General features: G+C 35.4%; 1 pseudogene; it reads left to right on the forward strand.

The window, feature by feature from the left end:
• Positions 1 to 15,069, forward strand: part of LOC108705073 — a 260,667-nt pseudogene that overhangs the window by 141,710 nt on the left and 103,888 nt on the right.

The raw sequence follows: 15,069 nt of genomic DNA on the forward strand, positions 1-15,069 counted from the left end.
TGTAAAAATATACCTTAGGGTATATTTTACCTCTTATCTTTTTTGTCTCACAGCTTAGTGAGTTGCAAGGTGCGTATGAAAATGCTGGGCGTACTGCACAACAAGCAATAAGAAAGTGCAACCACTTGACCTCTGACCTTGAAGACACACGTGTGTTTATGGAAAACCAGCAGATCTGCAACCATGACCTGGAGAAAAGACAAAGAAAATAAGAAATGGAAGAAGAAGCCTGTACCTTTGCGGGAAAAGACTCGATAAAAACATACCAATAGTATGATTTTTTTCAGATTTGACTCCAGAAAACTCAGATTTTTTTATATTATCAACCGAAACTGCAAATTCTTTGGATTACTTTGCGAAACCCAGCATACTTTACATCATGATATCTTTCAATTGTAAATGGGACATCTGCCATTGCCTTCTACATAACCTTAGCAGTTTTGAGATGGAGTACTTTTATTCAGACTTTTAGCAGCCTGGATTTAATAAATCTTGAAAAAAACACGTTTTTTTTCTATGAATAAATTACCTTTAAAACTCTGACCATAAAAAATGCAGGACTTTAGGAAACAACCCCCTTTGTGTGTCTGTAATGGCTACTTGCTTGCTGTAAAGCACTTGACCGAGTCCCTTTTCCCTTTACTTTAAACAACAATGCCAAAGGAAAAAACTGTTCTGATGTTGCTCTACTCAGAAAATAGATTAGAAACACCAGATGAACTTTTTTATGTCTTTACTGAGCAGAAAAACATCAGTTGTCTGTCTTACTTCTGAACACATTCTCCTTGACTGTACAATCAGAGGAACTGACCGCAAGGCAGAGATGTTGTTACAAAATTATATTAGCAGTTTATAAACCGCTTAATAGCTATTTAGCAATGGAAAAAAAAAGGAAATTGCAAAAATGCTTAGAAGATCACTCTTAGCAATTTTTAAATAGATGTACACATCCTATTATACCACCAAACGTTCTGGAAAATGGGCTTTCAAATATTTGAAAGCTGCAGATCACTGCTAAGGTAACTACTTGATGATCTGGGTTGCAAAGCATCTGTTACAGGAGTATGGTTTATTTTTACTTAATTGTGATTAATAGGCAGTATTAGGCAGTATTACACTATTACTGTTTTTGTTACCATCATCTGTGACAGTCTTGGATGGGCAGAGGTGCTTGATGGGATATGACATGTTCTATGGCTTTGTGTTCCATACCCTGCTATGTGTTTAGGTTCACAACAAATGGGCACACAAATGTTGTCGCTTTTCTGTAGCACTCATGGGAGGCAACATAAACACATCATTGTACCAGTTTTAGCCAGTCAAGTGACATCTCTTGATAGGGATGCTTATCTATACTGGTATCACTTTAGGTGGATTGAAATCTGTTGCCATGCTTGGGTTTGTGTCACCTGGAATAGATTAATATTATGCCATATTTTTAATATTCGTTATCCTGTCTCTTCTATAGGTGTTCCTGGTGTATAACGTTAGAACTGTCTCCATAAAAGAGTAGTGAAAGGTTAATTTTTATATACAATGTTTACATTTTTTTTAAGTGTACACAATTTTTAAATTAGTTCCTACATTCCTTCTATATTTAAAAGAGTATAATGCACTGACACATTCTTGTTTTTTCACGCAAAAAGTCTCCTTTAATAAAGGGTTATGTAATAAAATATGCAACATTGCTTACAGGTTCTAGTCACTTATAACAGCCAACAAACAGCTTTTTCTGAACTCATGTCTAAAAGAACAGTAACACCAAAAAATAAAATAAAAGCATTTAATTAATTAAAATATAATATACTGTTGCTATGCATTGGTAAAAGGTATGTGAATGCTTTAGAAAGACAACTGTAGTTTATGTATATAGGCTTTTGTGTAGCCATGGGGGCAGCTATTCAAGCTAAAAAAGAAGACTCTGCACAGGCCACCTGGCAGATAACAGATAAGCTCTGTATTAGAATATGGTGGAATTCTACATAGTGCATCTGTTATCTACTATGTAACCTGTGATTTTAATTACTTTAATTTTTTTGCTGTTACTGTTTCTTTAAAGCAACATTTCAGTGTAAAAATATAACTGGGGAAATAGGCTGTGTAAAATCTTTTAATATAGCAAGTTATCTAAAATTGAATGTAAAATCTAAGTCAGCGACTTAAAGGGGGGCCACATGGGACATAACTCTTCAGGTTATTTGCTTTTGATCCTCAGCGTGCAGCTCAGATTCAAAAACACACAGACTGATCAGTTATGTCATATATGCTCCCCTTCAAGTCACTGATTTGTTACTGACTGGTAACAGGTTAGAGAGTTACAAAGCAGGAAGTTGTGCTCTGGCTATTATGTTACACATGTAGTCACTCTAGCCATTATTGATGATATTTTTGGTTAACTGATTAAATTAGAACTTTTTTGTCTATTGTCTATTTACCCAGTGTTATTTTTACACGGAACAGTTCCTTTAAAAGCAAACATCTTATTTATATATTAATAGCTTTAATGTGTAGAGGAAACAGTTGAAGTAATTTGATTCATTTCAAATATCTAGTATTTGCTTGCCCTTTAATTCTTCTGCTCAGTCTTGCTAAAAATGTAAAGCAGTGTTCTTTCCAATTTCTGCCATAGGCTGAATAATTTATCTTTCTGATGTTTTTATTATTTTCCTTTTAATTATTGAACGCCCACTTTTTCAAGTGATTTAATTTAAATGTCAACTTTTATTTCTATCACCAACTTTTTACTTAGTATTATTGGTGTGGCTTTTTATTTTTCAGTTCTTGCAGAGGTTTCTGTCTATTTAATAACTTTGTAATCATTTGTTTTCGGTTTCCTTGTCAGCGAGATTTGTTGATTCCAAATCAGTTTTGTTACAAGTAAAAGGCTACGGGGCAGATTCACTAACCAGCGGAGTTGCGCTAGCGCAGGCTTCGCCACACTTCGCCAGGCGAAGTTTTGCCAGGGCGCCGCTAATTCACTAACATCCGAAATTGCACTCAGGGAGGCGAAAGGTAGCGAAGTTGCGCTAGTGTTAATTCGTCAAGCAAAGCGAAGTTACGCTAGCGATGCCTAATTTGCATACGGCGCCAAGTTAAAGTACAATGGATGTATATGTAGCAGCAAATACATTACACTACACAAGCCTGGGAAAGCTTTGTTATTGTTGTTATTTTGCCCTATACATGTGCCCACTGTATAGTTTAGGTGCCATATGTTAGGAAATGTAGGGGGGAAAGAGGGTACCCCCAAAAAAATGTACGATTTTTTTCAGCCTATCACCTTTAAAAAAAGGAAAAGACACCAGCGTTTTTTGGGACTTTTTGCGAATTTTTTTCTATCTACTCTATTGCACTTCACCTGGTCTCAGGTGGCAAAGGCAAGTCTGACGCAAGAGGTAACGTTCAGTAAAATGCGCAAGTTAGTGAATTAGCATAGTTACGTCCCATTTGACATAGCGCAACTTCGCCTAGCGTAAGGGTGCGAAGTAGCGCCGACATCACTAGAGAATTTAAGCCAGTGCCCGTTAGTAAATCGGCAAAGTAACTAATGACGTCACGCTGGCGAATTTGCGCTAGGGTTAGCCGCTTCACGCTAGTGAATTTGCCCCTATATGTCACAATGATTTGAACTAATTCAGATATTTTTGTTGCATTATGTACTTACAGTGGGTTATTTATTAAAGTACGATTTTTTTCTGATCAGAGTTTTAAAGGGGAAAGCACAATTAACTTGAATATTTTGTGATTTATTAATCACAAGGCTAAAAGCCTGAATAAAAAAGTATTCCATCTCAAACCTGCCGAGGTCATGTAGAAGTCAATGGCAGATGTCCCGTTGGAAAATATCATGATCTTAGTTCTTGTACAATTATGCGATTAATTTGTATTTTTTGGGTGATAAATCGGCATCCAAAAACATTGCACTGTTTGGATTTTTTCACAATTTTTAACAAGTCTTTACCCGCACCAGATTTTTTCAAGTTAATTTATTGATAAATTAGGTAAAATTGTGGATGGGAGTTTGGTTGAAGTGATTTGAATAAAATAATGAGAAAAATTCAGATTTTAGTAAATAACCTCCTAAAAGTAGCTAAGCTGTATTAGTTCTGTATCAAATAGCATTTCCTTTCTCTCACTTACTTTTCCACTATTAATGCCTTTAAGAACTAGTAAGGAGCTCCTTTCCGTTGAAGTCCTATAACTGCAAATGATAGACTGGTGTTGGGTGCGAGCGCCAAGCCTAAAGGCAGCTAGGGACAGAATTATGATGAAATATGAATTCAAGATCCTTTTTTCTAGATACTCTGGCATTTATGCCTTAGTCTTAATTGCAAATCTACAGTAAATGAATACCTTTTTTTGTTGCTGATGTTTTAATGGTGTTCATCATGGAAAGCCCTGAGGATTACAAAGTACTCCAGATAAACGAAACAACTATCTGAACAGCATTTTTATCAATAAATTTCAATATATAAGTAACCTTTTTAGCAATTTTTTTTTTTACCAAGCCCATGCTTTCCCTTCCTTCCAAAATATTAATTGTAATAAAGTAATATATTCTGATTGGTATGTTCTTTTCTGCCTTTTAGTCATATTTCACTTGGGTGTAATAGCTTATATCAGAGCATTCTAAGACCAAATTGCCATTTACCAGTTGAATCTTCAATAGGTTTTTCCCCATCAAGTGAGAAACTGTGTACAACAACATTAATGCTAGAAAGGTTTTGAAGTACTAAGGTGCAGTTAATGGCCTGTTTGGAGCATATTATAGCATGGGGGGGGGTGGTTCTGTCTGTTTTTTTCAGACCATTTGTACTTTTTAAATTTATTACATAAGTTTGTTTCACTCAAACACTGAATTATGTCTGAGCACTGAAAAAATGTAGTGTACTCCCCAATTGTTTATGTGTGCTGATGTCCATACTTGGCAGGATTCTATGCTATCGATGTCTATCACCTGAAAACATTTAACTAGTTTAAAGACAGTGAATAAAGTAGGTGTCCATCATGGTCAACTGTTCAAATACTTTTAATTCCCATTCTGCTGATCCAAAAGAAAGTGATAATTTTACTGAAGTCATTCCATTTTGCCTCTGATTGTCCAAAATGTTTCCTTGCTTCAAACACTAGGTGAATATCATTACCCAATGTTAAAATTCTTTATATCCAAAATACTTACAGCTGACTGATGTAACTATACTACACATAAAAATGTTTGCCTATGAACTCAACAAGGGTCAACACCAATGTATCCTTCTCAGGGCATGTGAATATACTATGGGGTATTTAGTTTAGCTATTGTTTTAATTTAGATTATGGGCATAGAAAAAGGCGTGTAAAGTAAAATTCCAGTTTTTAAGCAGCTAACAGGTCTAAATATTTAAATATTCAACTTTTTAGTTATTTTGATCTATAACCCATGCATAAGGCAGTATTTTGAAATACTGTTGAAGAAAAAATGTATTGTAATTTCTTTTAGGGATATAGAGGCAAAGGGGCATATTTACAAAAGGGCGAAATGGCTAACGCTAGTTAAAATTCGCCAGTGTGATGCCATTTTGCCACTTCGCCAATTTACTATCAGTTTTTTTTCTTCTGAATGTTACCGCTTTGCCAGAGTTTACTTCGCCAGGTCAGACCAGGCGAAGTGCAATAGAGTAGATAGGAGTTTGAAAAAAAAAAAGTTGAAAGTCCCAAAAAAACCCTGGCGTTATTTACTTTTTAAAGGGTGACAGGCTGAAAAAGATCGATTTTTTTTTAGGGTACATTTGATAACATATGGCACCTAAACTATACTGTGGGCACATGTGTAGGGCATTAGAACACCTCTATATAATTTTATTAAGTTTCCCTGGGCTTGTGTAGTGTTATTTATTTGCTGCAGCATACACGTCCATTGAAACTTCTATTTTGCGCTGTATGCAAATTTCCAATCGCTAGTGTAATTTGGAACCACTGATCGTAACATTGCTAGCGCAACTTCACAAACGATCGGTAACTTGTGCGCAACTTCGGATCTTCGTGAATTTGCGCAGCCGTGGCGCCTTGCAAAGTTTGGCGAAGTGCAGTGAAGGCAACCCTGGTGCAAGTTCGGAGGTAAGTAAATTTGCCCCAAAGTGTTTTATACTTTTGAAATTACAAAAGCAATAACAATAAAAATGTGCATACTAAATAGTGAATGCTAAAAATGCCTAGAATGCTAAAAATATAACTCCCATTGATCTTATTATACTAAAGGTATGGGATCTGTTATCTGGAAACCTGTTATCCAGAAACCCCCATATTACAGAAAGCATATTAAGAATGTCTTGGATGATTTTTTGGACAGACATAATATCAAAGGCTATTGTGATACTAAGCTCTATAGTTAGTATAGATATGGGTATATATAATTTAATTAAAAGTAGGGAGGGGTGTGTGTATGGATGCTGGGTTTTCATGTGGAGGGGTTGAACTTGATGGACTTTATCTTTTATCAACCCAATTTAACTATGTAACAATATCTCCCTTAGACTCCACTATAATCAAATAATTTTTAATTTTTAAAAATGATTTCCTTTTTCTCTGTAAAAATATATTTTTCACCAAAAAGTATATTCCAAATATGTATAATACACCATCTTATATTGCATTTTTGGGGAGCAAATACTTCCCATATCTGTCTTAGGATAGTATTTGCATGAATTAACAGTGGAAAACAATGAATATAAATAGCAATATAAGGTTAGGCAGTCTATGGACATTAAAAGCAAGTAAATGGTTTTAATATAGTGGACTTTGCTTTGAATCATTGGAATTCAAGGGCTGCCCTTAATCTTAAAGGTCTATATACAAAATTGGCTGATTGTGACACCTCTACTGAGTGGATTAATATTAGGATTAATAGGTTTTCCCCTCAGCTGATCTCAGTTCTTGCACTAACTTTTGTATTTCTTTGCTGACCTTTCAAAACACATTTACAAGAGGCAGTAAAATTATGTTGGCTAGTTTGCACAGAAAAATATAGTCAAAGAAAATCTGCCCAATAACATTACTCATCAGGCATAGTTGGAAGCTTCTGCACTGCACAAATATCACTGGTGTGATTGAGTCTTAAAATACTGTGGAGCATTCGTAACATTAATAATGGCCTTTATTGTTTTCAAAGGTTAAATAATCCTATCTACCACAGGCAGTGGCATTAGAAACTAGAGTAAAAGCAAAATACCAAGCAACGAATGGGTACATGCAACTTGCTGATACAAGACAAGCACAGCAGTCCTTTCCACGGTAGTTATGCTAATTTGTAATGTTGACATTTTGAATTTGACAGACTTCAAAAGTAGGTTTGTGTTTAAAGGAAAATAATATCTAGACACAAGATTTAAGAATTTCAACTACCTGATATACAGTGGCAGTAACACTAATATGTTATAGGTAAAATCAGCAGGTACATGTTGGACAGGGCCGGAACTAGGGGTAGGCAGAGTAAGCACGTGCCCAGGGTGTAAAGCTGGGGGGGGGTGCCAGGCACATACCTTCTCTGCTTCCTACTCCATGTCTGGTCCCCCCTCTCCACTCTCATGCTGGCTATTCCTGGCTGAGAGGGAGTGTGCAGATGTGTATTCTCATGTGTGTGCCTATATGTTCATACCTATCCGCGTGCACAACTATTTGCATGCACGAGCGAGGTAGACCTACTAGCAAAGTTGCCTATGGCACCTGTGCTGACGTTTTGACTCCTTTGCTGTTTGTGAAATAGCATTTGCTCCACCCTTACACTCATGAATACAGCTTTGCCTAACTCAGTGCAGTGCTGTATTCATTGGGGTACCCACAGGTCTCTGCATTTAGAAACAGAGCCCAGAGATCTTTGTCAATTTAATCTTCACAGAACAGTTCTTTTGAGAAATTATAATATATAGGAACTTTTTGAGAAAATAAAGCAAACTGATTATATCTTATGCAGGTTTGATGTGCAGCTAGCACAAGCAATTGGGGAAGCTGCATTTGAGAAAAGTTTACGTGAGAAGGTGACACAAGAGAATACATCATGCCGATGGGAAGTAGGCAAACTACGTAGAGGTAAGATTCCTTAAAAAAGAATCTAAGACTATGGCAGTGTAGCAATAAAACAACAAAAACAAGGCCATTCCTTAAGATTTTGAGGAATTGAACTTTCACTTGAAACACTGCTAATGGTTCTTCACAGTGAGGGAAGTGAGGATGGGGAATGCCCTAGTGAGTGATGTGATGGAAGATTCTATTAATGCCATTAAAGAAGAAGTAAAATTTTTTTTCCATCTATAAATTTACTCTAAACAGCCTCCCAAATAAATGTACCTTAGTCCCTGCTGCCAGTCTGCTCTGGTTCCTGTGTTATCAGCAGCTTGTTTACTTCTTCTTTAAGAGTAACTTCAATTATAAGAATTATATCCAAGGCTACAGTGATGTCTGTGTGTGTGTCTCTCTCTTTCTCTGTATATGTGTATATATATATATATATATATATATATATATATATATATATATATATATATATATATATATATATATATATATAGTGAATAAAGTACCCCCCTCTTGTAAAATATAAGGATATTATAAGTTACCGAGGAGTTGCATGACCATATAAAAACACGAGGCCAAAAAAACTCCGAGGTAACTTTTAATATCCTCATATTTTGCAACTGGGGGTACTTTATTCACTATATATATTAATTTTACCTCTAGAAAAAAGAACTGGAAACAATCAAGTTGACTAAGCAACTGGAACTGTTGGGAAATCAAGTAAAAGAACTATCATCTTCTACTGGACTTGATAACAATTCCGTGGTATCGCTAAAGAAAAAAGTGTTGGAACTGGAAGTTAGTGTTGCTGAGCAGAATCAGCAGTTGACTGAGCAAGTTAATGCCATACAACAAATGTAGATATCATGGGTATTTCAAACTTCCTATGTGCTTTACATAATGCTTAGTAAATGTCATGACAAAGAGCACTGCTGAGTAAGACGGTTCTGAAATGTCATGTATACAAGACACAGAGGGAATTCTCTGTAAAGTGTAAACAAATAAACTTGCTTAGGTATTTTCAAGCTGTCTTTGAAACATATTGTTGCTTAGCAATGGAGTGCGCCCTAGTTGCCATTTAAAATTCTTTGGTGGGTGTTCTAATTTTAATTACAACGTGCATCGTGCATATAAAGTAGGAGATGGTGTGCAGAGTAATCTTTTTGAGAACGTACTCAAGGGAAGAATAGAGACAACTGTATAATGAAATAAGGAAGGTTTCTATTTGCAGAGCTGATAGCTGAATATGTAATACAAAGAGGAATGTTTTGTAAGTGCTCAGTTATAGGCAGTGGCATATGTAAAGTGCCATTTTGTATGTCAGTTCTCTATCTCTTCTTTTAAAGAGGCATGATTTTTATTTACATTTTATGTCGAGCTACTTGAATGTCAGCTATGAATAACTTTGCTTTGCACTGTATTACTTAAAAAAGTTAAAATTATTTACCTCACACAACAGACGCCTCCAATTTGAAATGGAAATTGAGAGAATGAAGCAGATACATTTGAAGGAACTGGAGGATAAAGAAGAGGAACTAGAAGATATCAGACAATCATGCCAAATGTGGGTAAGTCAATGCAGAACCATACATTTAAGGGGCAGATTTTTCAAGGGTTGAAGTGAAAATTCAAATGAAAAAAAGTCGAATTTCGAGCAAATTTTTGTGTACTTTGACAAGGGAATATTCCAAATTTGATTTGATTTTGAAAACAATTTGAAAATTAGAATATCGAAATTTATCATGTATTGTCTCTTTAAAAGTTCGACTTCGACCGTTCGCCATCTAAAACCAGCCGAATTGCAGTTTTAGCCTATTTGGAGTCAAATGGTGGATTTTGATAAATCAAAGGGATTTTTTTGGAAAAACTTCAAATCTATTTCGATCGAATGCGCTGTTACTTCAGTTCGGACGATTCAAATTCAAACAAAAATGGCCTATTCACCCGAAAAAAACTTTCATTTTTTTATTCAAATTTCGAAGTTCCCATTGCTTCAAAATTTGACCTTTGATAAATCTGCCCCTAAGACTTTTCTTTGGATTTAATATGAGAAGGGTCCCTCATGGCTTGCATCAAATCTTTCTTGAAAGAAGTATCTGTGAAGGAGGATAACGCTGACTTCTCCATGTTTTAGGAGAATCTGAACTGAGCTTTCAGATTACAAGATCATTTTTTTATTGCCACTTAACAGATTCAGCATTTGGCATAGGCTAAATTTGGTGGACTGATGTCTCCTTACAATGTTTATTGTTCTATGCTACATCATGCAGTCTGAAGAGCTTGGCAATAACATTCATACATCTCATAAAACAAATGTATGAGTTTGGTGCTTAAATAGTCAGTGCAGTTTTAGAATAAAATTAGAGCTTAAAAATAGCTAGAACGCAAAGAAACCCACACACATATCACTGGAAGCCATCTGCTTCTTGGTTAGACAAAGAGATGAGGCCAAAGGGTTTTTTTTTTAAAGTGGTAATTAATTAATCACAAATAATTGTGTAGGAGCACCAACTGTTTGCCTGTAATGCAATTCATTTATACAATTGCTATAGTGTATCTCTGTATCTGTGTATTTAGTACAGTTATCTAGTAAAAATTGGAACAAAGTACACCCACTCATTTTATTTGTACAGTCACGTATGCTGACAAAGTGTAGTGAAACAAGGGATCAGGGAATGTGCATGAAAAAAATGTGCGTAAAAAAACAAACGGATGCCGGCGTCAAAAAACGGACGCCGGTGTCAAAAACGAGACCCCGGCGCCGTTTCGCAAATTTTTCACAGTTTTGTGAATTTCGTGGATAATTCACAAATTTTCCGTGAAACGCGCCAAATTCGCCCATCACTAATTGTATATTCAAAGAGAGGAACTTGCAGCTTAGTGTGGTAGAAATACACAGCAGACCAAGTACAGAGAAATGCACATTTACTCCCAACCCATGCTACCCACATATTAAAATACCAAAATGACTGCTTCTTCTCATGCTCATAATGTTCACTGTTTTCCCATGCTTCTGATCTCTGTTTATAAGTTAGAAAGCCCAAGCCTTTGGGCACTACAAAAACATAACTATTGGGAGCTGTTAACAGTAATGGAAAATTTTGTGGTGTAAGAATAGGAATAAAAAGATTCCAAAGAGGGATTTCACTATTTAATCTGGAGACTGAAAACAGTTCATAAAAGGAAAAAAAGATATTGAAAGAAAGAGACATGAATTTTGAAGGACCTACAGTAATAAAGTGGGATTTCAAAGTAAAACCCTGCTATAAATTCAAAGCCTTAATTTTCTTCCATCTTTCTGTGTACAACAAATAGCCTTCATTATATATCTTCCCTTTTTCTTTTTTATGCAATGTTACTGTTCTTCAAAATCAGTCACGTTTTAATTCCAAAAAGAAGTAAAACTTAATTACCTAATGTAAAACCTAATATTCACTATAAAATATTATATAAAAAATATTATAAAAGTCACTATAAAATATTTACCATAGAGGGGATTATAAACCGCTGATAAATTACACCAATCCAGTTGACCGGAATTTATGTGAAGTGGGATACCACTTTATTCTAGGGTATGGTATTTGGATTGACCGGATCCACATGAATTGATCAGATTGATCAGCCAATGGCTAGTGTGAAACCCATTCAGAATGAATTCCATTTGATTGTTGGTTTTACTGCAACATATCCAGTCAACTTTTTATAGGATACAATCTTTCAGCCTAAAGGCTGACCATTTTAATTAAAGTTAAATGGCCATCTACATAACCTCGCGTAATGCAGCTGTAGCCATCTTTAATTAAAGGAATACTAGTTACAATTAAAATACAACTAGGAGACAGGAATGTAAAACATAGGACTTGGATATTTCATTTAGGTTGATGTTTTTTCTTTCTTCTTCCTCTACTTGGGTGTGTCTAGCTTCGGCAATTGGAACAGGAGTATGACTTATTGGAACCCTTTGTGTGCAGGTAAACAACCAGAATCTTGCCTAATACCTGCAGAGTTATAACTTGTGGCTTGGAGAAATGAATTCATTTTCATTCTGCTCTTCCAGTCTAAGCAGAGTCCAGCACACTTGGCTTATCAAAATATGCTCACATAGCTTTTCCAATTGCCTCCCTCTCACTAATGAATACAATGAAATAATAATAGTTTTACCTTGATATGTGGTTTAAAGAATGCTGTAATGGTCCCTGGGAAGAAATCAAATGATTGTTTTTGTCAGATCGATCCCGTAATGGTCTGGGAAGTGTTCTACTAAATAAGCTATTATTAACTCTGTTTCAGCTACAGTGTAGACTGTAGGAATCTGTTACAGCAAAATAGATGTGCCATTAGTTTCCTCGCCCCCCACCTTTCCTAGAAGTTCACTAAAGATGGTGTGTTAGGGTGGTGGAAACACATATCATAGTGTTGAAATCATGCTGCATTTCTGAAACCCAACTCATAAATAGCTAGTCAATAAGCACATTGACTTTCTTATGCTTCTCATTAATTGAGCAAGGTCAAATACTGCGGCATCATTACTGCGCTTAGATTTGTTTTAACAAGGTGTCTTTGTGATTAAGGAATATATTTCTTTAAACCAGAATGCAGAATACAAAGCCAGTATGCCACGACTTTTTACAGGGACCAATACATTGGACATATTTTTAAAAGGCCATTTAGAACTCTTGGCTGTGTTTCAATCACTTACTGATTAATATTTACTGAATATGGCTTGCCTGAATCTAAACCCAAATGAGGCCATGATTCTGTGCTTCAGAAAATCTTTTAAACTGAGCTTCTATAAAGTTCTGTTGTTCTTCTTACACTTGCATTACACTGTCTTACAATCACAGACATATGTTATAAAGACTTAAGACTTTATTTATAAAAGTCTGCATTTTGGTATTATTGCAGAGGTTTATTGTATTATTTTATACCACCTCAAACTGGATGTAACCATTTTAAAGGGATTCTGTCATGATTTTTATAATGTAGTTTTTATTTCTAAATTACACTGTTTACACTGCAAATAATTCACTCTACTATATAAAATGTCATTCCTTAACCAGCAAGTGTATTTTTTTAGTTGTAATCTTGGTGTGTAGGCAGCCATCTCAGGTCATTTAGCCTGGTCATGCGCTTTCAGAAAGAGCCAGCACTTTAGGGTGGAACTGCTTTCTAGCTTTCTCCTACTCAATGTAACTGAATATGTCGCAGTGGGACCTGAATGTTACTATTTGAGTGCTGTTCTTAGATCTACCAGGCAGCTGTTATCATGTGTTAAGGAGCTGTTATCTCATTGTTCTGCTGATGGGCTGCTGGGGGGGGGTGAGATCACTACAACTTGCAGTACAGCAGTAAAGAGTGACTGAAGTTTTTCAGTGCACAAATCACATGACTGGGGGCAGCTGGGAAACTGACAATATGTCTAGCCCTAGGTAAAATTTCAAAATTAAATATAAAAAAAAATCTGTTTGCTCTTTTGAGAAAACCTTGAAAACATTAAATATGAAAATTCACCAAGTTAAACTTGTTGAGGTCCTATAGAAGTCAACAGGAGCTGTGCTGATCTTACTGGACTGTTTTTAATCAGTTCGGACTTTAAGAGGTTTTCAGATTTTTTTTGCTTTTTGTCTGAATAACTCGAATTGTAGAGGCTATAGATATATTCACATTTTGTTTCAGAATGTTCATTGCTATTTTGTTTGTTTTTGCTTTCTAAAGGAAAAGGAAAGGATACAACTAAGTAAGCTTTATCAGAAAGGTCTATATAAATACACCAGTAAACCCTCAAAGTAATGCTGCTCTAAGTCTTCTGTCAAAAGAAACACTGCAATTCTTTTCTTCTATTGTGTATACATGAGCTTCTGTATCAGACTTCCTGTTTTCAGCATAAACCTCCAGGTCTTGAGCATGCTCAGTTTGCTCCTCTCCCCCTGCTTTAATCTGAGCCCAGAGCTATGAGTGAGCAGGGAGAGACTCAGGCGCTATCCTAAACAAACAAAGAGAGCTTCTAGAGCTGTTTACTATGGTAAAAGCATTCTGCAGAATAAATATAGTGTTATAACTTGCACTATTGTGGCTAATCTATTGGCAATAAACTGCTTCGGTAGCTTTCCCTCTCCTTTAAATGTGTATATTATAATAAATTATAATACATTTTATGTGGTTTTAGAAAAAGTGAGTGTAGTTGTGGTTTCAAAAACTTCTAAAACCACCAAAACGAGTATGTTGAAAAATAAACCTCCATAGGTCTTATAATTGGGATTTGTGCAAGTTTTTTTCTACCATGTTTTTTAAACATTTTTAAAAAAAACCCACAAATGTCTACTTTTATTATTTATTTAAAGATCTGAATGTAAAACATGTGAATGAAAAAAACACAGAAAGAAAATATGAATACGAATACAGAAACATTGAAATCCTATTTTTAGTAAGTAAACCCCTAAAAAACCCAGAAAACCTCTAAAAGCTTAGAAGCAAAGAAAAATTATACAGTTGGAAAAGAACAGTTCCCATTGACTACTACATGACCTCGTCAGCTTTTAGATGGTGAAGTTTAGTTCTAGCGTTTTTGTGGTTTTTACACTACAGTTTATGCTTGTGCTGCTGAAAGAATATCCCTGCTGTAAAAGGTTCACCTACTTCATTTTATGGCTATGACAGCACATATTAAATGGCTGACCTGGCTCTTATTCATGTATGAAGCAGCTGTAACAAATTTCAAATCATATTTTTTCTGCAATTATGTCTAATAAGTTAACAAAGTCTGATTATGCAGTGCACCAATTAATATCACATTGCAACAGCTGAAATGGTGACAATTATAGATCAAAGACAGAGTCTCTATGCAAAACATAATAGCTTATTACACTATATTTAGACCCTTTCAAGCAGAAAAGACAGGTGCTGCAGTGAAATTCACTTGAAATACAGAATAAAAGACAAAAAAGCAATTATATATAAAAAAAATAACTTGGTGGGGGCAAACTAGTACTAAATTGAATGGCAAGTTTCCAAGTTACTTTT

The sequence above is a fragment of the Xenopus laevis genome, chromosome 1S, assembly GCF_017654675.1.
Source record: "Xenopus laevis strain J_2021 chromosome 1S, Xenopus_laevis_v10.1, whole genome shotgun sequence".
Classification (NCBI taxonomy): domain Eukaryota; kingdom Metazoa; phylum Chordata; class Amphibia; order Anura; family Pipidae; genus Xenopus; species Xenopus laevis.